This window comes from Paramormyrops kingsleyae, chromosome 4, assembly GCF_048594095.1.
Source record: "Paramormyrops kingsleyae isolate MSU_618 chromosome 4, PKINGS_0.4, whole genome shotgun sequence".
Lineage (NCBI taxonomy): Eukaryota > Metazoa > Chordata > Actinopteri > Osteoglossiformes > Mormyridae > Paramormyrops > Paramormyrops kingsleyae.
In genome coordinates, this window is record NC_132800.1 from 45963958 (window position 1) to 45988171 (window position 24214).

Here is a 24214-nt window from a genome sequence, read left to right on the forward strand (position 1 = left end):
GACCCACAACAGGCTAAAATTGAGAAAAGCAGAATTTGCCATATCAAGGAGGTTGGCTGATCAAGGCACAATTGGGAAACCTGTCCAACCACCACCACCTGTTGTGAAGATAAAACCAACTACTCTGCCTATCTTCCAGGGAAGTAAGAGAGAGTTCCGCAGGTGGAGAAAGGACTGGGAGAGCCTGCAAAGGCAGGGGGAGCCCACTGGCTCACCTGAAGTTCTGAAGATTCAGCTCCTGGAGAGTGTGAGTGAGACCATTGCAAAAGAACTAAGACTTTCAACCTATACAACGGCAGCTGACATGTTCAGAGTCCTGGACAATAGATACGGCAACAAGTCCACCATTTCAGTTGAAATCCTCGAAGAACTCGACAATATGCCTCCAGTGAAGGGGAACCAGCCGAGTAAAGTCATTGACCTGATTCAATCTGTGGAGAAAGCCCTGGCAGATCTGACAGAGCTGGGGAACGTGGGAGCCATGAAAGCAAGTTACCTGACTTTATAAAAAGAGACTGGCTAATGTTCCTGGTTAACCCTGAACATAATGTCACTGCAGATACTCATTTTGACATGCTCTTGAAATTCCTGAAGAATCAAGAAGAGATATTGGAGAGACTTGAACAACTTAAAATTGTGGACAAGATGGACAAGCCAGAGAAAAGGCATGAAAGAAAGTCTGCATCAACCAAAGCTACAAAGAAAGAAGTTGATGAGGGCTGTGGTGTCTTCTGCAAGAAATTTAAAGCTTTGAAACTGTCCGAAAAGAAGTCTGTTCTAAAGAAATTGGGAGCATGCAGCAAATGCTTAGAACACCATGATGATGACGGGTACTGCAGGGAAAAAATTTTATGCAGGAATGCAGACTGCAAAATGGGACGAACTGATCCAGACCACCATTATTTCCTGTGCCCAAAAACTGAATCCAGAAGAGGAGAAGGGGGCAAAGGTGGAAAAGATGAAAGAGGTAAAGGGAAGTTTACAGAGGAACAGGAGAAGTTCTTGTCACAACTTTCTCCAGAATTAGCAGAGCAGTGTAGAAAGGCATTCACCAACAGATCCTCAGTGACACTCAGAACAGCAGGCCAGTCTGAGCTACTGAAGAAGAATGGGCTAATTGAACTTCCAGTGATCATGATGCTGATGCAGGTGACGGCGAACACAGGTCAAAAGATTGGTACCCTCATTGACCTAGCATCTGACACCAATTACATAACCCACAAAGCTGCTGAAAGATTAGGCCTGAGGAGTGAGGAGAGAACCCTGGTCGTACATGGGGTTGGTGGAATGACCATGCGAGTCAATACAAGAAGGTACCTCCTAAAAGTCAGAGTCAAGACTCCAAAAGGGACTGAAAGAGCACATAAACTAGTCTGCTATGGCTTGGATGAAATTGCAAAGGTATATCAAACAATTCAGCCTGAGAAGTTGAAAAGATTCTTCCCAGATGTCCAGCTCGAAGACCTGAAGAGACCAGCCGAAGTTGAACTTCTCATAAGCCATCGAGAGGGAAGACTTGCACCTCAAAGAGTCAAAGTCATCGGAGATCTTGTTTTGTGGGATAGCCCATTGGGGAAAACAGTGGGCGGAGCCCATCCTGACTTGTTTGAAGAAGTGGAGGTAGCAGCGTATGAGTCAAGAACCCATTTCACTCGCTCCATGCGAACCGCAGCTGTCAGATATCAGGAAATCACAGTTCCAACAACCAAACCAGCCTGGCAACTACAGGAAGATGCGGCTCTGTCCAAATTTACATCTGCCAGTAAACGTGAGTTCCTTGAGTGGTGGCACTGGGACAGCATCGGAGCCGCATGCGAGCCAAGATGTGGAGGGTGTCGATGTGGAAACTGCCCACCAGGAGGAAGAGACATGACCTTAGCAGAGGAGAGGGAGCTTGAGATCATTAAAGGAGGCCTCACCTGCAAGGAAAAGGATGCTCACACAACTACTCCACACTGGGATACAAAGTATCCTTGGACTGAATGTCCTACTTCTCTCCCTAAAAACAAAAGGGCAGTCCAGGCTTGCTTCTTAAGGATGGAAAAGCAACTAAGCCAGGAACCAGAATGGAAAGTCACTTATGCAACCCAGATCTATGAAATGGTCGAAAGAGGTGTAGCCATGAAACTCACCAGTGAAGTTATGGAGAAGTGGACGGGACCAGTGTGGTATGTCAGCCACCTGGTGGCGCCTAACCCTCATTCAGTGACAACACCAGTTCGCATTGTCGAACAGTAGCCAGAAATACAAAGGTGTAAGCATGAATGATCTTCTTCTGAAGGGACCAGATGTCCTTAACCCCATTAGAGCTGTTCTACTAAGATTTAGAGAAGGCGTGCATGTAGCTCTAGGAGACGTAAAGAAGATGTATAACTCTGTCTGGTTAGAGGAGCGAGAGATGCATCTACACAGATTCCTGTGGAGAGACAGCCCAGAAAAGGAGATCTGTGAATACGCAATCACCAGAGTTAACATCGGTGACAAACCCGCTGGTTGCATTGCACAGTTGGCTATGAGGGAGACTGCAAACCTGCCCAAATTCGCTCACTTGGAGGATGAACGAAGAGTTATCGAAGAAGACAGTTATGTGGATGACCTCTTAACCTCCCACAATGACCTGAACAGACTTGACAACATCACAGCAAATGTTAACCCCCTGGGGCCTGAGGCCTTTTTTCCACTTTCGAGGTAGTCTGACATGCCTTGACATTTTAAAATATTTCACCTATCTAAAAAACATTTATCCCAAAGTGATACATTTGCTTTTATTCAGCACAAACTCAGCACCAATAATCTGAGACCTCTTAGAATGTTATTATTCTATTTTTTGTTAAAATCAACTTTAAACATATACTTTTCAAAAACCTATTTTCAGACATGCTGAGAAATTGTAAAAAATCACATTATAGACATTTCTAGGTAAGACTTTTGAGCTCTGAAGCTTATAGACACAGGGGTTGGCTACACATAGGTGAAAGTGACATTCAGAAATTTTATATGGTTTGATTACTAAAGTGTTAGAACTTTGGAGTGACACTCTCTTTTTCTCAAAGTCAGTGGTCTTCACAATGAATATTGATGAGATAGGTGTCCTCACACCTGTAGTAGTTTGCATACTGTCAATGGCCCATCAGTCTGGAATGTCACTGCACCCCACACCCATCACTTTGGAAAGGCAGTTTGAAACGCAAGAAAAGTAGCAACAATAAAATCCCTTTCACAGTTTATTGATAGATGGAATGAAAAATGAAAAACTGTGACTATATAAATATAGAAAGCGATAAATATGATGCAGTGACTATTATTGACGCTCTGGGGACGAGGGCATCATCGACCGCGTATCTTTCTCGTGTATTTCAGTTTATATCTCGCTGAAATCATTATGTAGAATCATGAAAAAAACACTGACTAAATCCGTTATCTGTCTTCTTTTCAAAACTTCCATTGTCAGAAGTATTAACGTTTTAAAAATTAGGTTAAATAGGCAAAAACAAATCGTGTCATCTTTCTTTGTTTTACTTGCGTCGGGAGCGTGTAGGACCGCTCTCAGCGGAAGATCGCTATTCACGTTCTAAATATGCTGCGTTTGAATCGGCGACCACGTGATTGCAGGCACACAGGCTTAACCCACTGAGCTATGAACACAGGTATGAGCTTCGCTGCTGAAAGTGGCAACACTGGCGCAAAGCTTCAGCGGCAGAGACGTATCCGTGTGCTATATTGTAGCCGATCAGTGTAAACACTACCCAGACATGTGCTCTTGTTTATTTCGGTCACAATGGGCGTATTCACATATTTCTTTACCCAATACTAACTGTCGGATTATCATGTTATTATCATGCGAATAGCGCGATTTGCAAGTGGGTGGGCGATCAGAGCCGCTTCGAGACGCAGACGCTTAAGTCAGTCACTCTTGTTCTTTCAATTCGTATCACGAAGCTGTAAAAATATATTTAGTTTCTACCTATATATATTTGAAAAGTAGACCGTCCAAGGTTTCTGAGAGTATTTTTAAAATGTGTATAGGACAAAAACTCGCGGAGTTATTTAAACGGTTTTGCGAAATTTGTGTCAGATCCCGCCGGCGGGATCGCCGGTCCCAAGGGGTTAAAGAGATTCTAAAAGCTGGAGGCTTCTTCCTTAAACCATGGGTCCGGTCAGGGCAAAGTGGGAGGAACGGAGCTGAAGCAGATGTCCTAAGCCAGGAGCAAAGGAAAACCTTAATTCTTCCAAACCAAATGAGGGAAGGGGACAATGAAGCCCTGGGCATTGGCTACCAAGTGGATGAGGACAAGCTCTACATGCTGACCACAGTGAACTTTTTTTAAAAGGAAGAAGAAAATGCGAGTTGGCAAAGATCTTCTTGAAGAGGAGGTGAGAACTGAAACACCTAACCCATTGACTAGGAGAGCTCTCTTAAGCCAAGTTGCTGCACTGTATGACCCAATTGGCCTAGTTGCACCGGTCAAGCAGAAAGGAGCGATTCTTGTTCGTAAAGCATTCCAAGAAGGAGGGGGCGGCAAACTGACCCAAGAAACCTGGGATCAACCTCTCTCGGAAAGCCTCAGAGAAGAAGCTATACAGCTTTTCGAAGAATATGTGCAGCTTGGTCGAGTGAAATTCCACAGGAGCGTCACACCATCTGACTGGAAAGGAAAACCTTGGGGCATCACATTCTCTGATGGCAGTGACAAAACCTATGGAGCTGTCATGTACTTAAGATGGAAGACAACACAAGGCATTGAAGTCCGGTTAGTGGAGGCCAAAGCCAAACTCACACCCCTGCATCAAAAGGGAGATGCTGTGAAGGCAGAAATCTGTGGTGCAGTCTTTGCAGCTAGGATCAGGAAGCATATAGAGAAGCATGCACGGATGAAGATTGAGAGATGGTTCCATCTATTGGATAGTCAAATAATCCTAGGAGCCATTCAACGAGATAATTATAGATACCAAACTTTCTTCGCAAACAGAGTAGGTGAAATCCAGAAGGCTGGGCCAGTGCAAGACTGGTGGTGGATCCGTGGTGATCTAAATATAGCTGACATCATAACAAGAGGAGGCACTCCTGACGATTTGAAGGAGAAGTCCACATGGCAAAATGGACCAGAGTTCCAGAAGTGGCCAGTGGAGAAGTGGCCTATTCATTCAGCTGGAGAAGTTGCACCCCAGGCCAGGGAGAGTGTAAACAAGCTTCAAAGGAATGCATTTTCAGCTGCATTGACCAGAGCTCAAGCCAAAATGAGTCAACATAAAGAAGATCCACTGACCACTCAGGAAAGTCCTTGTCCAAAGGCAAAATCCACTCTGCCAAGAATGAGGCCCACTGGCTGGGTTAAACATCTCGTGGACATAACACGGTTCAGTAGTCTGACCAAAGTGAAGAGAGTAATTGCCTGGATCCGTCGAGCTGCCGAGCAGTGGCTGAAGAGAAATTCAAACCCAAAACAGCCAAAGTGGGAGGCAACAAAATGAGGAAGAAAGCGGTGAGTTGTATTCGATTGCTACGAGTACTTTCTGCAAAAGTGGGCTACCGTCATTGTACAAATCAAGGTAATTTGTGAAATTAAAGGGGAGTGACATCTTTACATTCGTGGCAAGACGCAGGGCCCTCTGGATAAGTTGAAAGTAAGAAACAGCTTACGGCACTTGGTAATCCCAGGCAGTCTCCCAACCAAGTACTAACCAAGCCCGGCCCCGCTTAGCTTCCGAGATCAGACGAGATCGGGCGCAGTCGGAACGGTATGGCCGTAAGCGAGGGAAGCGGCCAGAATCAGCACTTTTGTTTTCAGTTGAGGGTTTATTGAGAGTCGCACCGAGAGAAGAGCAGACGTCGATGCAGCATTGATGTCAAGATGTCTTTGAGAAAGTCGTTATTAAAATGAGGAAGAAATCGGTGAGTTGTATACGATTGCTACGAGTACTTTCTGCAAAAGTGGGCTGGGACTGCCGTCTTTGTACAAATAAAGGTAATTTGTGAAATGAAAGGGTAGTGACATCTTTACATTCGTGGCAAGACGCAGGGCCCTCTGGATAAAGTGAAAGTAAGAAAAAGCTTACGGCACTTGGTATTCCCAGGCAGTCTCCCAACCAAGTACTAACCAAGCCCGGCACCGCTTAGCTTCCGAGATCAGACGAGATCGGGCGCAGTCGGAACGGTATGGCCGTAAGCTAGGGAAGCGGCCAGAATCAGGCCTTTTGTTTTCAGTTGAGGGTTTATTGAGAGTCGCACCGAGAGAAGAGCAGACGTTGATGCGGCATTGATGTCAAGATGTCTTTGAGAAAGTCTTTATTAAAATGAGGAAGAAAGCGGTGAGTTGTATACGATTGCTACGAGTACTTTCTGCAAAAGTGGGCGGGGACTGCCGTCGTTGTACAAATAAAGATACTTTGTGAAATGATAGGGGAGTGACAGCTTTACATTCGTAGCAAGACGCTGGGCCCTCGGGATAGAGTGAAACTAAGAAAAAGCTTACGGCACTTCGTAATCCCAAGCAGTCTCCCAACCAAGTACTAACCAAGCCCGGCCCCGCTTAGCTTCCGAGATCAGACGAGATCGGGCGCAGTCAGAACGGTATGGCCGTAAGCGAGGGAAGCGGCCAGAATCAGCCCTTTTGTTTTCAGTTGAGGGTTTATTGAGAGTCACACCGAGAGAAGAGCAGACGTCGCTGCGGCATTGATGTCAAGATGTCTTTGAGAAAGTCGTTATTAAAATGAGGAAGAAAGCGGTGAGTTGTAAACGATTGCTACGAGTACTTTCTGCAAAAGTGGGCTGGGACTGCCGTCGTTGTACAAATAAAGGTAATTTGTGAAATGAAAGGGGAGTGACATCGTTCATTTCGTGGCAAGACGCAGGGCCCTCTGGAAAAAGTGAAAGTAAGAAAAAGTCTACGGCACTTGGTAATCCCAGGCAGTCTCCCAACCAAGTACCAACCAAGCCCGGCCCCGCTTAGCTTCCGAGATCAGACGAGATCGGGCGCAGTCGGAACGGTATGGCCGTAAGCGAGGGAAGCGGCCAGAATCAGCCCTTTTGTTTTCAGTTGAGGGTTTATTGAGAGTCGCACCGAGAGAAGAGCAGACGTCGATGCGGCATTGATGTCAAGATGTCTTTGAGAAAGTCGTTCTTAAAATGAGGAAGAAAGCGGTGAGTTGTATACGATTGCTACGAGTACTTTCTGCAAAAGTGGGCTGGGACTGCCGTCGTTGTACAAATAAAGGTAATTTGTGAAATGAAAAGGGAGTGACATCTTTCAATTCGTGGCAAGACGCAGGGCCCTCTGGATAAGGTGAAACTAAGAAAAAGCTTACGGCACTTGGTATTCCCAGGCAGTCTCCCAACCAAGTACTAACCAAGCCCGGCCCCGCTTAGCTTCCGAGATCAGACGAGATCGGGCGCAGTTTTTTTTTTTTTTTTTTTTTTATTAAACCACTCAGAACGACAGTGCCACACATACACCACAGCAGGGGGCGGTACAGGGAAAGGGGCCAGGGAACGGGGCAAGCCCACGCTCCAAGACCCCTACTCACAGGGTGCAGCAGTCTTCATCATGCAGGCGTGAAGTTTAATAAAAAGAAAAAGACCAGGCATAATCAATAAAAGCCAATCAAACAATAAAAATGCCAATTAAAAGGAGCAACAGCCCCAACATCGAACAACACAGAAGACGGACAACAAGCAGCACACGACCCACCCACACAGACAAACCCAAGAAAAACAACCCAAGCAACCCACCCAAAACAGAAAAACAAGAGAAAACAAGCAACCCACCCTCAAAACACATCCCAAACCAACCGCCCACCCACAACAGACACAAAAGGAACCCGGTGCACATAATCACTTAAGAACCGGGGCATGTCATGAGGCCCGGCAGACAATAAAAACACCTTAGATAAAACCAGTCGCAGCCGATAGCGGCACATTAAAACAGGATCTAAAACCACGCGCTCATAGCGGGCCTTGTTGCGCCGCAACCAAACAACATATTTAGCGACTGCTAAAAACAAGTTAAGAAAGGTGCTGGCGGGGTGGACCTTGGGGACACCAAACAGGAGCATGACCTGCCACCCCGCCTCAGTAAAAACAGGCACGGGCCCCACCGCCCCGGCTATCCTGTCCACCACCTCCAGAGCCCACACAATGAAATCAGCTAACTGTGAACAGCCAAAGAACATGTGCGTAAGGCCCTCCTCCACATCCCGGCACACTGGGCAGAGCGGAGACGCGGCGAAGCCCAGTCTATGAAGCCACGACATTGACCATAGGGCGTTGTGCCGCTGTCTGTAGTCGAAAAGGGCCAGGGCAGGGTCCGCCGGGCAGACCAGCACGTTCCCCCACAACAGGTCAGGCCCCAGGGCGGGGAAGCGAGCGCTCCAAAAGGCCTGCGCCACCGGGGTAACAAAAGCACGCTGCCTGTAGAGGCGGGCAAAGTCACGGGTCACACACGCCCCCAAAGGGGCGAGGGACCCGGACAGCCGCCTCACATACACCGCGGGGAAACGGGGGGCCACATCCCGGGGGCCGCCGGCCCGCTCAATGTCACGCACCCACGCAGCAGGGAGGGCAGCCCTCGCCGCCAGACACTGCCTGGCAACAGTGACCCTGGAGGCCCTCTCGGCCACAGCCTCGACCTGGTCATAGACGGCCGCGGGAGGCAGGAAGCCAGGGCGCACCTCATAAAAGAGGTCTCGCACCTGACGCACCCCAGCCTCCCACCAGTGCCGGAACTCGAGGGGCCGCCCCCCGGAGAGGACGCGCGGGTTGAGCAGCAGCGGCTGCCGAAGCAGAAGCTGCCGCCCCTCAGGCACCACGACAGTGTGCTCCTGGAACTCAGCCCACGCCAAGAGGAGGTGTGCGTAGAAGGAGGGGATGCCACGCACCATGCCGGGCCGAAGACGCATCCAAAGAGCGTCTTCGGCCAGCTCCCTCCCCGCACACTGTCCCAGCCGGAGCGAGAGCACCACCTTCCACAGGGAGGGGCGGCTCTCGTCCAGGAAGGCTTGCAACATCCGGACACACAGGGCCTTCGACTGGACCAGAGGGTCCAGGAGGCCCAGGCCACCCTCGGCAGGCGGGCCAATCAAGGTAGCGTAAGCCACCATGACTCTGCCCCCTCCCCAGAGGAAGCGCAGGATGGCCTTCCGCAGCCTGGCGTAATGTCCGTGGGGCATGTGAGTGACGCTCAGGTGAAACCACAGCACAGACAACACCATTGCGTTCAACAGGAACACCTTCTGCTGCAGCGAGAGGAGACGGCCCGACCACCCGGCCAGCCGCCGCTCCACACCACCCGTCAGATCGTCCCACATCCTCCCCGTCGCATCGTCCGCACTCCTTCCGAGCAGAACGCCCAGGAGACGCACGTCCCCCTCGGCCTCAGTCAGCCCCAGCTCGGCGGGCAGAGGCCCGGCCGAACCGAGCCGCAGGTACACCGACTTCTGCAGGTTGACCCTGGCCCCAGTGATGTCACAGTACTGCTGCACGCTGCGTAACGCAGCCCCCACGCTGGCCCCGTCGGGCACGAGCAGGGTGGTGTCATCAGCGTACTGAAAGACCGGCGGAGCGAAGCATGTCGGGCCGATGGGCACCCTAGCAATGCCACGAGAGGCGGCCACCAGGAGGCCATCGAACATCGAACAACACAGAAGACGGACAACAAGCAGCACACGACCCACCCACACAGACAAACCCAAGAAAAACAACCCAAGCAACCCACCCAAAACAGAAAAACAAGAGAAAACAAGCAACCCACCCTCAAAACACATCCCAAACCAACCGCCCACCCACAACAGACACAAAAGGAACCCGGTGCACATAATCACTTAAGAACCGGGGCATGTCATGAGGCCCGGCAGACAATAAAAACACCTTAGATAAAACCAGTCGCAGCCGATAGCGGCACATTAAAACAGGATCTAAAACCACGCGCTCATAGCGGGCCTTGTTGCGCCGCAACCAAACAACATATTTAGCGACTGCTAAAAACAAGTTAAGAAAGGTGCTGGCGGGGTGGACCTTGGGGACACCAAACAGGAGCATGACCTGCCACCCCGCCTCAGTAAAAACAGGCACGGGCCCCACCGCCCCGGCTATCCTGTCCACCACCTCCAGAGCCCACACAATGAAATCAGCTAACTGTGAACAGCCAAAGAACATGTGCGTAAGGCCCTCCTCCACATCCCGGCACACTGGGCAGAGCGGAGACGCGGCGAAGCCCAGTCTATGAAGCCACGACATTGACCATAGGGCGTTGTGCCGCTGTCTGTAGTCGAAAAGGGCCAGGGCAGGGTCCGCCGGGCAGACCAGCACGTTCCCCCACAACAGGTCAGGCCCCAGGGCGGGGAAGCGAGCGCTCCAAAAGGCCTGCGCCACCGGGGTAACAAAAGCACGCTGCCTGTAGAGGCGGGCAAAGTCACGGGTCACACACGCCCCCAAAGGGGCGAGGGACCCGGACAGCCGCCTCACATACACCGCGGGGAAACGGGGGGCCACATCCCGGGGGCCGCCGGCCCGCTCAATGTCACGCACCCACGCAGCAGGGAGGGCAGCCCTCGCCGCCAGACACTGCCTGGCAACAGTGACCCTGGAGGCCCTCTCGGCCACAGCCTCGACCTGGTCATAGACGGCCGCGGGAGGCAGGAAGCCAGGGCGCACCTCATAAAAGAGGTCTCGCACCTGACGCACCCCAGCCTCCCACCAGTGCCGGAACTCGAGGGGCCGCCCCCCGGAGAGGACGCGCGGGTTGAGCAGCAGCGGCTGCCGAAGCAGAAGCTGCCGCCCCTCAGGCACCACGACAGTGTGCTCCTGGAACTCAGCCCACGCCAAGAGGAGGTGTGCGTAGAAGGAGGGGATGCCACGCACCATGCCGGGCCGAAGACGCATCCAAAGAGCGTCTTCGGCCAGCTCCCTCCCCGCACACTGTCCCAGCCGGAGCGAGAGCACCACCTTCCACAGGGAGGGGCGGCTCTCGTCCAGGAAGGCTTGCAACATCCGGACACACAGGGCCTTCGACTGGACCAGAGGGTCCAGGAGGCCCAGGCCACCCTCGGCAGGGGGGCCAATCAAGGTAGCGTAAGCCACCATGACTCTGCCCCCTCCCCAGAGGAAGCGCAGGATGGCCTTCCGCAGCCTGGCGTAATGTCCGTGGGGCATGTGAGTGACGCTCAGGTGAAACCACAGCACAGACAACACCATTGCGTTCAACAGGAACACCTTCTGCTGCAGCGAGAGGAGACGGCCCGACCACCCGGCCAGCCGCCGCTGCACACCACCCGTCAGATCGTCCCACATCCTCCCCGTCGCATCGTCCGCACTCCTTCCGAGCAGAACGCCCAGGAGACGCACGTCCCCCTCGGCCTCAGTCAGCCCCAGCTCGGCGGGCAGAGGCCCGGCCGAACCGAGCCGCAGGTACACCGACTTCTGCAGGTTGACCCTGGCCCCAGTGATGTCACAGTACTGCTGCACGCTGCGTAACGCAGCCCCCACGCTGGCCCCGTCGGGCACGAGCAGGGTGGTGTCATCAGCGTACTGAAAGACCGGCGGAGCGAAGCATGTCGGGCCGATGGGCACCCTAGCAATGCCACGAGAGGCGGCCACCAGGAGGCCGAGGGGCTCGACCGCCAAGGTGTACAAGGCGGCCGACAGGGGGCAGCCCTGCCGCACCGAACGCGTCATGCGGAAGGGCGCAGTGACGTAGCCGTTACAGGCGACCGCGGTCATGGCGGAGGCGCACAAGAGGCGCGTCCAGGCCAGGAAGCCCGGGCCGAAGCCGAAGACCTCCATCACACGCTGGAGGTAGGCGTGCTCGACCCTGTCAAAGGCCTTGGCGAAGTCGAGCTTCACCAAGTAACCGGGCGAACCCGCCGTCTCCATGAAACCCACCGCCGCCTGCACATCCCGGACAGTGTCCAGGATGGTGCGGCCCGTCACCCCGTACGTCTGGGTGGTGCGGATGAGGGACGGCAGCACCCGACTGAGCCGGGAGGCCAAGACCGAGGCCAACACCTTGTAATCGGTGTTGAGCATGGTGAGGGGCCTGTAATTAGCCAGCTCCCCCCTGTCTCCCGTGTGCTTAAAGAGCATCTTAATCAAACCCAGCCGGATGGTGCCGTGCATCTCACCGCGGGCGAGGACGTCACTATAAAGGGCCTGCAAGATGGGCACCAGCTCCCCCTTAAAGACCCTGTAAAAGTCTGCCGTGAGGCCGTCGGAGCCGGGACACTTTCGCGGCCGGAGCCGGTCAATGGCTGCCCCGATCTCATCACAGGACAAGGGGGCGTCACACAGGGCGACGCTCTCGGGCGAGAGGCGCGCCTCAATCAGCCCCGTGAGGGGGGAGAGGGCGTCCAGATCGATGCGCTCGCTGGTGAACATAGCGGCCCAGTAGTCCCGCACGACGCGCAGGACACCGGGTGCGTCGGACACCAACTGGCCGTCCGGGCAGCGCACCGAACGGAGCAGCCTCGCAGCCCCCCGGGACTCCTCCAGCGCCCTGAAATAGCGAGGAGAGAGCTCACCAGGGGCGACGAAACGCACCCCGCTCCGCAACGCCGCCCCGGCGTGCCTCCGCTCAGAGAGGAGAGCCAGCTCGTCCTGCAGGGCCGAGACCCGCACGGGGTCCCCTGCATCCTGCTCGAGCGCCAGCAGTTCCAGCTGGAGATCACGCAGCAAGGCGCGCTCCCCCTGCCGAAAGCGTCCGGCTGCGGCCTTCCCGGCAGCCTGCAAAACGGCCGCCACCTCCCGCTTTAACAATTCCCACCCCGCCTGAATGTCGAGGGAGAACAGGGGCGACCGCACCCCAGTCCACAATGCGAAGCTCACCTTAGCAGTAACGGTACCATCGCTTAAGAGGGAGGGGTTGAGGATCCACGTGCCCCGCCCGCGCTGCACCTCCCCAGAGTCAAGCGTGCAGAGGAAGTAGTCGTGATCGCTCACGAGACACTCCTGATAGCACACCGTACGGACACGGGCAGCGACAGCAGGGGACACCAGAGCGTAGTCCAGCCTGCTGCCGTGCATCACGCCCCGGACACGCTGCGTCCTGGAAAGGACACGACGGTCAGGGTTGCGATCCCTCCACAGGTCCGTGAGATGACAGGCACGCATCAAGCGGAGGAGAGCTGCTCGCCCCGCATCGGCCCGCACGACTGCCCCCCTCCGCACGTCCAGGCGAGAGAGGGAGATGTTGAAGTCCCCGACCACGAGAGGACAGGGCCACCGCGCCACACGGGCAGCCAGGCGGTCGAAGAAGGAGGCACACCGGGCCCCGTCATTGGGCGCGTGCACGACCACGACGGTGCAGGCGAAACCCCCCTCCAGACAGAGCCCGACAGCCAGACACTTGCCCTCCCCGTCCGAGTACAGCAGGGATGCCGACTGGACACGCGGGCGGCGACAGAGCAGCGCGACACCCCAACCGACGACACCTGGCCCGACGGAGGCAGTGGAGAAGAAGACATCGCCCGACCATGCGTCCCGCACTCTATCAATAAAAGGCCCATCCCACCCAGTCTCTTGCAAACACACAACGGACGAGTCACAACACGAAGTTAAAACTACCTGGGCCTTAGCCCAGGAGCGCAGCCCCCGGGCATTGAGGGAGGTCAGAGTCAGTGTCATTGGGATAAAAGAGTCTCTGTTAGGCACCAGGCAGGGGACACATCACACAGACAAGACACCGGCACAGGAGGTAAAAGCCACACATACCCAGATAAAAGCGGGACGCTCCCAGCCAAACAGGCCCACCCAGACAACCACCCCACTAACCCACCCTGATGGTGGAGCGATGTCGCGGGAATCACACAGGTAAAAGGGACAAGCAACACAATAAGAACAATAAAAGAAACCATAAAAAGAACCATAAATACAATAAATAGGCGGGCCGTAATAGAACACAATAAAACACAAGCAATCAATTAAAACGCACGGGACCTAGGGGACGGGGAGAAACGGGGACGACAGCAGCGTTAGCAGAGGGGGCAAAAGGCGACACGGACACGGTGATGGTACAATGAAAACAAAAAACCAAATAAACAAAACCGGGGCGGCAGAAAAGCAAAACACAAGAAAAGACAAGAACCACGGGAAACAGGAGTCAATGAAGGGGGTTGGCAAAGGAACATCAGTCCGTGTCGCCGCTGTCGTCATGACCCGGGCTCGCAGCACGCAGGGCCGCCAAGGCCACCACCGCCGACCGCCGCCGCTCCTCCTGGCGCCGCAGGGTGTTGGTGAGGCCCGGCAGGGGGGGCTGATGAGACGCCCCGGACCTAGACCCCATACAAAAACGGAGCTTGTGCCTGGCCTTGCCAAGCTTATTCACCGGGGCCTTTCCCGAGTCGGGCTGGGTCCGTTGGGTGACGAAGGGGTCCGGGTCCAGGGCATCCAGCTGACGCAGGGTATCAGTGCCGAAGGGGGGAATGCCGGACCAGGGCGACGCCAGGGGCTGGACGGATGGAGGCAGAGGGGGGGGGGAAGAGGGAGCGGGGGCTGGGGGAGGGGGGCCATCCACAGTCTCACCCCCGGCCATCCGGGACGCCGGGCGCACTTCACCCGCGGCCCGAGCTGCGGGAAGGGACGGGGTGAGAGACGAGGGCGGGGCGGGCGGGGGCTCCGAAAACAGGGACTGGGAGACAGGCAAGGGCACTGGCAGCTCCACGGGGACCGCAGCTCCATGTCCTCAACGCCCGACGCCCCAAGGAGGTCCTGTGCGGCCGGGGGGTCTCCAGCCCCCCCAAAGGGCACAGCGTCCACCCCCACAACGGGACCCCCACTCACCTCTCCCCCTGAGCCAGCCACAGGAGCAGCGAGGCGGTTGTTCGTCACAGGATCCAGGCAGTCAGCGGCAGCAGCCACAGGGGGTGTCGAAGGCATGGCGATGGCGGCAGCAGTACTGGGGACCTGGGGCGGAAGGAGAGACACCCCCTCGTCCCCCCCAGCGTGAGAGCCCGGGTCAACCCCGTCCCCGGCAGCGGAGGCCGGCCCGTCCCGACCAGGGGCGCCAGGGCAGGTGCACAGGGCGGCGGCCTTGCGGCAGCCGGCACAGCGGGCGGCAACACAGTCACGGGCGTAGTGCCCCTGCAGCCCGCAGACACGGCACACGTACTGGGGGCACTGGGCCACCACGTGCCCCGGCTGGAGGCACATCCGACAGAGACGGACCTGATTGTCATGGGCGACCCTTATGTAGCGGGGCCCCTCGGCCGTGTCAAATCGGGCACTGTAGGGCAAGGACACCACGCCGGCCGGGAAACGCACCCTGACGCAGCGGGTGCCGTCAGTGACCCGAGTGCCGGGCAGGAGCCGACGGCGCACCGGGAGGATGGGCTCCACACCCCATGCCGCAAGGCGATCGAGGATGACCTGATCGGGCACATACGCAGGCAGGTGCAGAAAGGAGACCACGCGCTCCGCCTGACAGAGGCGTCTGACCGGGCAGAGCTTGCCCTGTACGGTGAGGCCGCCCTCAATGAGCTCGATGTATTCGGGGGCGGTGAAGGTAACCTCCACTGCCACGTTAGGGGCCGGGCACACGGCCAGCAGGGCGTCCTTCGGCACCAACAACAATATCGCCTTCGCCACCTCCAGCAAAGGCACGCTGTCAAACGCACTCAAGTCTACGGAGGCAGTGGCCTCCTTAGTATAAGGCCCCTTTGGGGCAGGGCCCTCGTCCCAGGCGCCTCGTGGCGCCGCACCCTGGCGCAGGACACCCGCACGCACCCCCGTGCCCACGCGCACACCTGCACCCGCCCGCTGCGCCCGACCGGCCTGAGCCACCCTCCCAGCATAGCTGTCAGGCGGAGAGATGGCACCGCCGACCCCCGCACCAGCACCATCACCGGTCCCGCCGCTCACCTTAGCGGGCGCCGCTCCCGACCCGGAAGCCGTCGCCGCCGCCGCCGCCGCCCTCTTACGAGAAACAACCTTCACCCACTCACCGGGCCCCTGGTCACCCAGACCAGGCGGCTCCACCGCCATATCTACCTCCATTTCCACCCTACTAAAATCATCCAGGGAATAATCCCTACCAGTATCCAGCGCCCGTGCAGCCGCGGCTGCACGCGACACGTCATCACCATCATCATCACGGAACGCCCGTGCAGCCGCGGCTGCACGCGACGTGGATGGCTGCGGCTGAGCAGCCATGATCAAACGAGTAAGGGGAGGAGGGGGGGCAACCAACAAGGGAGCCCGGAGGACAAAACAAACAAGCAAGCAAGGGGGAAAAAGAAAAGCCGGTAAATAATAAACGCGCAAAACACGGAAGTGGAAAACAAAACACAAGACCGGCGAAAAAAAATCGAATGACAAGCCTCTCTCCCTAGCACAATAAAACGGCCAGGGAGAGGGGAAACGAACTGGGGCAGAAAGGAAAAGAAACAGTGATCCAAAAATAAGATAAACCAGAGCAAACTACAACGGATGAAAAACGCGCACAGAAACGGAGGGCGAAAACAAAACACAAATCAGGGGCGAAATAAAGGGTGACAAGCCTCCCCCCCGGCCCAAAATGAGGCCAGGGAGAGGGAAAACAGAACCAGACTAAACAGAAAGGGAATAAACGCTGAAATAAACGAAAAAAAGCCTAATTGACAAACCCGGAAGTAAACGCGCACCGCGCAAAGGAAACCAAACGAACAGAAATAAATGCAAAAAAAGACACACAAAACGAGTGACAAGCCTCCCCCTCCGGCGCAACGAAGCAGCCAGGGAGAGGGGAGGCTAGCCAAGGCAAAACTAAACCAAAACAATTATTAAATAAAACGGAGAAAGAAACGGAAAACCAAGTGAACTGCAAAGGCAAAAAAAAGCACCACCACACACACACTGAGCCGCGCAGGACCAGGCACGATCATGCGCAGTCGGAACGGTATGGCCGTAAGCAAGGGTAGTGGCCAGAATCAGCCCTTTTCTCTTCAGTTGAGGGTTTATTGAGAGTCGCACCGAGAGAAGAGCAGACGTCGATGCGACATTGATGTCAAGATGTCTTTCAGAAAGTCGTTATTAAAATGAGGAAGAAAGCGGTGAGTTGTATACGATTGCTATGAGTACTTTCTGCAAAAGTGGGCGGGGACTGCCGTCGTTGTACAAATAAAGGTAATTTGTGAAATGAAAGGGGAGTGACATCTTTACATTCGTGGCAAGACGCAGGGCCCTCTGGATAAGGTGAAATTAAGAAAAAGCTTACGGCACTTGGTAATCCCAGGCAGTCTCCCAACCAAGTACTAACCAAGCCCAGCCCCGCTTAGCTTCCGAGATCAGACGAGATCGGGCGCAGTCGGAACGGTATGGCCGTAAGCGAGGGAAGTGGCCAGAAACAGCCCTTTTGTTTTCAGTTGAGGGTTTATTGAGAGTCGCACCGAGAGAAGAGCAGACGTCGATGCGGCATTGATGTCAAGATGTCTTTGAGAAAGTCGTTCTTAAAATGAGGAAGAAAGCGGTGAGTTGTATACGATTGCTATGAGTACTTTCTGAAAAAGTGGGCGTGGACTGCCGTCGTTGTACAAATAAAGGTAATTTGTGAAATGAAAGGGGAGTGACATCTTTCAATTCGTGGCAAGACGCAGGGCCCTCTGGATAAAGTGAAAGTAAGAAAAAGCTTACGGCACTTGGTAATCCCAGGCAGTCTCCCAACCAAGTACTAACCAAGCCCGGCCCCGCTTAGCTTCCGAGATCAGACGAGATCGGGCGCAGTCGGAACGGTATGGCCGTAAGCGAGGGAAGCGGCCAGAATCAACCCTTTTGTTTTCAGTTGAGGGTTTATTGAGAGTCGCACCAAGAGAAGAGCAGACGTCGATGCGGCATTGATGTCAAGATGTCTTTGAGAAAGTCGTTATTAAAATGAGGAAGAAAGCGGTGAGTTGTATACGATTGCTATGAGTACTTTCTGCAAAACTGGGCTGGGACTGCCGTCTTTGTACAAATAAAGGTAATTTGTGAAATGAAAGGGGAGTGACATCATTCAATTCGTGGCAAGACGCAGGGCCCTCTGGATAAAGTGAAAGTAAGAAAAAGCTTACGGCACTTGGCAATCCCAGGCAGTCTCCCAACCAAGTACTAACAAAGCCCGGCCCCGCTTAGCTTCCGAGACCAGACGAGATCGCGCGCAGTCGGAACGGTATGGCCGTAAGCGAGGGAAGCTGCCAGAATCAGCCCTTTTGTTTTCAGTTGAGGGTTTATTGAGAGTCGCACCGAGAGAAGAGCAGACGTCGATTCGCCATTGATGTCAAGATGTCTTTGAGAAAGTCGTTATTAAAATGAGGAAGAAAGCGGTGAGTTGTATACGATTGCTACGAGTACTTTCTGCAAAAGTGGGCTGGGACTGCCGTCGTTGTACAAATAAAGGCAATTCGTGAAAGGAAAGGGGAGTGATATCTTTACATTCGTGGCAAGACGCAGGGCCCTCTGGATAAAGTGAAAGTAAGAAAAAGCTTACGGCACTTGGTAATCCCAGGCAGTCTCCCAACCAAGTACTAACCAAGCCCGGCCCCGCTTAGCTTCCGAGATCGGGCGCAGTCGAAACGGTATGGCCGTAAGTGAGGGAAGCGGCCAGAATCAGCCCTTTTGTTTTCAGTTGAGGGTTTATTGAGAGTCGCACCGAGAGAAGAGCAGACGTCGATGCGGCATTGATGTCAAGATGTCTTTGAGAAAGTCGTTCTTAAAATGAGGAAGAAAGCGATGAGTTGTATTCGATTGCTACGAGTACTTTCTGCAAAAGTGGGCTACCGTCCTTGTACAAATAAAGGTAATTTGTGAAATGAAAGGGGAGTGACATCTTTACATTCGTGGCAAGACGCAGGGCCCTCTGGATAAGGTGAAACTAAGAAAAAGCTTACGGCACTTGGTAATCCCAGGCAGTCTCCCAACCAAGTAGTAAGCAAGTCCGGCCCCGCTTAGCTTCCGAGATCAGACGAGATCGGGCGCAGTCGGAACGGTATGGCCGTAAGCAAGGGGAGTGGCCAGAATCAGCCCGGTTTATTGAGAGTCGCACCGAGAGAAGAGCAGACGTCGATGCGACATTGATGTCAAGATGTCTTTCAGAAAGTCGTTATTAAAATGAGGAAGAAAGCGGTGAGTTGTATACGATTGCTACGAGTACTTTCTGCAAAAGTGGGCTGGGACTGCCGTCGTTGTACAAATAAAGGCAATTCGTGAAATGAAAGGGGAGTGATATCTTTACATTCGTGGCAAGACGCAGGGCCCTCTGGATAAAGTGAAATTAAGAAAAAGCTTACGGCACTTGGTAATCCCAGGCAGTCTCCCAACCAAGTACTAACCAAGCCCGGCCCCGCTTAGCTTCCGAGATCAGACGAGATCGGGCGCAGTCGGAACGGTATGGCCGTAAGCGAGGGAAACGGCCAGAATCAGCCCTTTTGTTTTCAGTTGAGGGTTTATTGAGAGTCGCACCGAGAGAAGAGCAGACTTCGATGCGGCATTGATGTCAAGATGTCTTTGAGAAAGTCGTTATTAAAATGAGGAAGAAAGCGGTGAGTTGTATACGATTGCTACGAGTACTTTCTGCAAAAGTGGGCGGGGACTGCCGTCGTTGTACAAATAAAGGTAATTTGTGAAATGAAAGGGGAGTGACATCTTTACATTCGTGGCAAGACGCAGGGCCTTCTGGATAAGGTGAAAGTAAGAAAAAGCTTACGGCACTTGGTAATCCCAGGCAGTCTCCCAACCAAGTACTAACCAAGCCCAGCCCCGCTTAGCTTCCGAGATCAGACGAGATCGGGCGCAGTTTTTTTTTTTTTTTTTTTTTTTTATTAAACCACTCAGAACGACAGTGCCACACATACACCACAGCAGGGGGGGCGGTACAGGGAGAGGGGCCAGGGAACGGGGCAAGCCCGCGCTCCAAGACCCCTACTCACAGGGTGCAGCAGTCCTCATCATGCAGGTATGCAGTTTAATAAAAAGAAAAACAAAGCACAAGCAATAAAAGCCAATCACTAAAATGCCAATTAAAAGGAGCAACAGCCCCAACAACAAACAACACAGAAGACGGACAACAAGCAGCACGAAACCCACCCACACAGACAAACCCAAGAAAAACAACCCAAACAACCCACCCAAAACACGAAAACAAGAGAAAACAAGCAGCCCACCCTCAAAACACATCCCAAACCAAACGCCCACCCACAACAGACACAAACGGAACCCGGTGCACAAAATCACGTAAGAACCGGGGCATGTCATGAGGCCCGGCAGACAATAAAAACACCTTGGATAAAACCAGTCGCAGCCGATAGCGGCACATTAAAACGGGATCTAAAACCACGCGCTCATAGCGGGCCTTGTTGCGCCTCAACCAAACAACATACCTCGCGACGGCTAAAAACAAATTAAGAAAGGTGCTGGCGGGGTGAGACTTGGGAACACCAAACAGGAACATGACCTGCCACCCCGCCTCAGTAAAAACAGGCACGGGCCCCACCGCCCCGGCTATCCTGTCCACCACCTCCAGAGCCCACACAATAAAATCAGCTAACTGAGAACAGCCAAAGAACATGTGTGTAAGGCCCTCCTCCACATCCCGGCACACTGGGCAGAGCGGAGACGCAGCGAAGCCCAGTCTATGAAGCCACCTCATTGACCATAGGGCATGATGCCGCTGTCTGAAGTCGAAAAGGGCCAAGGCAGGGTCCGCCGGGCAGACCAGCACGTTCCCCCACAACAGGTCAGGCCCCAGGGCGGGGAAGCGAGCGCTCCAAAAGGCCTGCGCCACCGGGGCAACAAAAGCGCGCTGCCTGTAGAGGCGGGCAAAGTCACGGGTGACACACGCCCCGAAAGGGACGAGCAACCCGGACAGCCGCCTCACGTACACCGCGGGGAAACGGGGGGCCACATCCCGGGGGCCGCCGGCCCGCTCAATGTCACGCACCCACGCAGCAGGGAGGGCAGCCCTCGCCGCCAGACACTGCCTGGCAACAGTGACCCTGGAGGCCCTCTCGGCCACAACCTCGACCTGGTCATAGACGGCCGCGGGAGGCAGGAAGCCAGGGCGCACCTCATAAAAGAGGTCTCGCACCTGACGCACCCCAGCCTCCCACCAGTGCCGGAACTCGAGGGGCCGCCCCCCGGAGAGGACGCGCGGATTGAGCAGCAGCGGCTGCCGAAGCAGAAGCTGCCGCCCCTCAGGCACCACGACAGTGTGCTCCTGGAACTCAGCCCACGCCAAGAGGAGGTGTGCGTAGAAGGAGGGGATGCCACGCACCATGCCGGGCCGGAGACGCATCCAAAGAGCGTCCTCGGCCAGCTCCCTCCCCGCACACTGTCCCAGCCGGAGCGAGAGCACCGCCTTCCACAGGGAGGGGCGACTCTCGTCCAGGAAGGCCCGCAACATCCGCACACGCAGGGCCTTCGACTGGACCAGAGGGTCCAGGAGGCCCAGGCCACCCTCGGCAGGGGGGCCAATCAAGGTAGCGTAAGCCACCAGGACTCTGCCCCCCCCCCAGAGGAAGCGCAGGACGGCCTTCCGCAGCCTGGCGTAATGTCCGTGGGGCATGTGAGTGACGCTCAGGTGAAACCACAGCACAGACAACACCATTGCGTTCAACAGGAACACCTTCTGCTGCAGCGAGAGGAGACGGCCCGACCACCCGGCCAGCCTCCGCTCCACACCACCCGTCAGATCGTCCCACATCCTCCCCGTCGCATCGTCCGCACTCCTCCCGAGCAGAACACCCAGGAGGCGCACGTCCCCCTCGGCCTCAGTCAGCCCCAGCTCGGCGGGCAGAGGCCCGGCCGAACCGAGCCGCAGGTACACCGACTTCTGCAGGTTGACCCTGGCCCCAGTGATGTCACAGTACTGCTGCACGCTGCGTAACGCAGCCCCCACGCTGGCCCCGTCGGGCACGAGCAGGGTGGTGTCATCAGCGTACTGAAAGACCGGCGGAGCGAAGCATGTCGGGCCGATGGGCACCCTAGCAATGCCACGAGAGGCGGCCACCAGGAGGCCGAGGGGCTCGACCGCCAAGGTGTACAAGGCGGCCGACAGGGGGCAGCCCTGCCGCACCGAACGCGTCATGCGGAAGGGCGCAGTGACGTAGCCGTTACAGGCGACCGCGGTCATGGCGGAGGCGCACAAGAGGCGCGTCCAGGCCAGGAAGCCCGGGCCGAAGCCGAAGACCTCCATCACACGCTGGAGGTAGGCGTGCTCGACCCTGTCAAAGGCCTTGGCGAAGTCGAGCTTCACCAAGTAACCGGGCGAACCCGCCGTCTCCATGAAACCCACCGCCGCCTGCACATCCCGGACAGTGTCCAGGATGGTGCGGCCCGTCACCCCGTACGTCTGGGTGGTGCGGATGAGGGACGGCAGCACCCGACTGAGCCGGGAGGCCAAGACCGAGGCCAACACCTTGTAATCGGTGTTGAGCATGGTGAGGGGCCTGTAATTAGCCAGCTCCCCCCTGTCTCCCGTGTGCTTAAAGAGCATCTTAATCAAACCCAGCCGGATGGTGCCGTGCATCTCACCGCGGGCGAGGACGTCACTATAAAGGGCCTGCAAGACGGGCACCAGCTCCCCCTTAAAGACCCTGTAAAAGTCTGCCGTGAGGCCGTCGGAGCCGGGACACTTTCGCGGCCGGAGCCGGTCAATAGCTGCCCCAATCTCATCACATGACAAGGGGGCGTCACACAGGGCGACGCTCCCGGGCGAAAGGCGCGCCTCAATCAGCCCCGTGAGGGGGGAGAGGGCGTCCAGATCGATGCGCTCGCTGGTGAACATAGCGGCCCAGTAGTCCCGCACGACGCGCAGGACACCGGGTGCGTCGGACACCAACTGGCCGTCCGGGCAGCGCACCGAACGGAGCAGCCTCGCAGCCCCCCGGGACTCCTCCATCGCCCTGAAATAGCGAGGAGAGAGCTCACCAGGGGCGACGAAACGCACCCCGCTCCGCAACGCCGCCCCGGCGTGCCTCCGCTCAGAGAGGAGAGCCAGCTCGTCCTGCAGGGCCGAGACCCGCACGGGGTCCCCTGCATCCTGCTCGAGCGCCAGCAGTTCCAGCTGGAGATCACGCAGCAAGGCGCGCTCCTTCTGCCGAAAGCGTCCGGCTGCGGCCTTCCCGGCAGCCTGCAAAACGGCCGCCACCTCCCGCTTTAACAATTCCCACCCCGCCTGAATGTCGAGGGAGAACAGGGGCGACCGCACCCCAGTCCACAATGCGAAGCTCACCTTAGCAGTAACGGTACCATCGCTTAAGAGGGAGGGGTTGAGGATCCACGTGCCCCGCCCGCGCTGCACCTCCCCAGAGTCAAGCGTGCAGAGAAAGTAGTCGTGATCGCTCACGAGACACTCCCGATAGCACACCGTACGGACACGGGCAGCGACAGCAGGGGACACCAGAGCGTAGTCCAGCCTGCTGCCGTGCATCACGCCCCGGACACGCTGCGTCCTGGAAAGGACACGACGGTCAGGGTTGCGATCCCTCCACAGGTCCGTGAGATGACAGGCACGCATCAAGCGGAGGAGAGCTGCTCGCCCCGCATCGGCCCGCACGACTGCCCCCCTCCGCACATCCAGGCGAGAGAGGGAGATGTTGAAGTCCCCGACCACGAGAGGACAGGGCCACCGCGCCACACGGGCAGCCAGGCGGTCGAAGAAGGAGGCACACCGGGCCCCGTCATTGGGCGCGTGCACGACCACGACGGTGCAGGCGAAACCCCCCTCCAGACAGAGCCCGACAGCCAGACACTTGCCCTCCCCGTCCGAGTACAGCAGGGATGCCGACTGGACACGCGGGCGGCGACAGAGCAGCGCGACACCCCAACCGACGACACCTGGCCCGACGGAGGCGGTGGAGAAGAAGACATCGCCCGACCATGCGTCCCGCACTCTATCAATAAAAGGCCCATCCCACCCAGTCTCTTGCAAACACACAACGGACGAGTCACTACACGAAGTTAAAACTGCCTGGGCCTTAGCCCAGGAGCGCAGCCCCCGGGCATTGAGGGAGGTCAGAGTCAGTGTCATTGGGATAAAAGAGTCTCTGTTAGGCACCAGGCAGGGGACACATCACACAGACAAGACACCGGCACAGGAGGTAAAAGCCACACATACCCAGATAAAAGCGGGACGCTCCCAGCCGAACAGGCCCACCCAGACAACCACCCCACTAACCCACCCGGATGGTGGAGCGATGTCGCGGGAAACACACAGGTAAAAGGGACAAGCAACACAATAAGAACAATAAAAGAAACCATAAAAAGAACCATAAATACATT

The 24214-nt window shown here is 55.7% G+C and overlaps 5 non-coding genes and 5 pseudogenes across 5 annotated transcripts; all 10 read right to left on the reverse strand.

Annotated features, from left to right (window-relative positions):
• Nucleotides 1–5634: 5634 nt before the first annotated feature.
• Nucleotides 5635–5753, reverse strand: LOC140589786 (5S ribosomal RNA). The gene has a single exon (XR_011990965.1). It is a non-coding gene; the product is annotated as a 5S ribosomal RNA (ribosomal RNA).
• A 297-nt stretch (nucleotides 5754–6050) lies between these two features.
• On the reverse strand, nucleotides 6051–6169 carry LOC140589134 (5S ribosomal RNA). The gene has a single exon (XR_011990311.1). It is a non-coding gene; the product is annotated as a 5S ribosomal RNA (ribosomal RNA).
• Nucleotides 6170–6466: 297 nt separating this feature from the next.
• Nucleotides 6467–6585, reverse strand: LOC140590176 (5S ribosomal RNA; annotated as a pseudogene).
• Nucleotides 6586–6882: 297 nt separating this feature from the next.
• Nucleotides 6883–7001, reverse strand: LOC140590195 (5S ribosomal RNA; annotated as a pseudogene).
• Nucleotides 7002–17170: 10169 nt separating this feature from the next.
• On the reverse strand, nucleotides 17171–17289 carry LOC140589662 (5S ribosomal RNA). The gene has a single exon (XR_011990841.1). It is a non-coding gene; the product is annotated as a 5S ribosomal RNA (ribosomal RNA).
• Nucleotides 17290–17586: 297 nt separating this feature from the next.
• Nucleotides 17587–17705, reverse strand: LOC140589787 (5S ribosomal RNA). The gene has a single exon (XR_011990966.1). It is a non-coding gene; the product is annotated as a 5S ribosomal RNA (ribosomal RNA).
• A 297-nt stretch (nucleotides 17706–18002) lies between these two features.
• On the reverse strand, nucleotides 18003–18121 carry LOC140590324 (5S ribosomal RNA; annotated as a pseudogene).
• A 297-nt stretch (nucleotides 18122–18418) lies between these two features.
• On the reverse strand, nucleotides 18419–18527 carry LOC140590399 (5S ribosomal RNA; annotated as a pseudogene).
• Nucleotides 18528–18818: 291 nt separating this feature from the next.
• On the reverse strand, nucleotides 18819–18937 carry LOC140590265 (5S ribosomal RNA; annotated as a pseudogene).
• Nucleotides 18938–19217: 280 nt separating this feature from the next.
• LOC140589789 (5S ribosomal RNA) lies at nucleotides 19218–19336 on the reverse strand. Its single transcript, XR_011990968.1, has one exon. It is a non-coding gene; the product is annotated as a 5S ribosomal RNA (ribosomal RNA).
• Nucleotides 19337–24214: the final 4878 nt, after the last annotated feature.